Genomic DNA, 741 nt, shown 5'->3' on the forward strand with positions numbered 1-741 from the left:
GTGCATTTCCCACTATGTAGAAGTATTTCTAAGACATTAAGTTTGTGATCTTCCGTTTGCAGATCCTTCCTTTTCTTCAGCCAACCCCCACCCCCCATCCTTTATCTTGGCTTCCTCCTGCCTTCATTCCTGTACCTTGAATTAGGGATAACCCATCTGGCCTAGTGTGAGATTAGAAGTCTGTTAGATTTAAGAGTACCTAAGAAGAGGTGTAGTCGTGCATGTGTGTACAAGTGTGTGATGTCTATGTGCATGTATACTGCACATGTCCAAATACACCAGCATCTGATGCTCACTCAACTCTGTAACCTTTGTCTCTTGTATTTTGTCTTTTTAGTGTTTTGAGTCTGTAACAGTGGGTTGTTATAGTTAGCCCACTAGCTAACAAGCTAACTGGGCTAATCAGTCTTCTGCTTTATTAGCCAGACAGTTGGGAAGCAGCCAAGTAGTGTGTGAACGGCTTTCGAGTTCACGTACTCTTGCAATGTATCACACACACACACAGTCACACACACACACAAACACACAAAGTCACACAACCACACACACACACACACACACACACACACACAGAGTCACACACACATTAATCCTGTCCCCTTTCCTCCTCTGACAGATGGGGTAGCCTGTCTAGGATTGCTGAGGAAGTTACCAAAGGAATTAAGCTCTGTGTGTGTGTGTGTGTGTGTGTGTGTGTGTGTGTGTGTGTTGCAATAGCCTTTTATTACTTGCTACAGGCTG

This window comes from Seriola lalandi, unplaced genomic scaffold, assembly GCF_002814215.2.
Source record: "Seriola lalandi dorsalis isolate HSWRI2012SDOR001 ecotype SW California unplaced genomic scaffold, Sedor1 jcf7180002053876, whole genome shotgun sequence".
Lineage (NCBI taxonomy): Eukaryota > Metazoa > Chordata > Actinopteri > Carangiformes > Carangidae > Seriola > Seriola lalandi.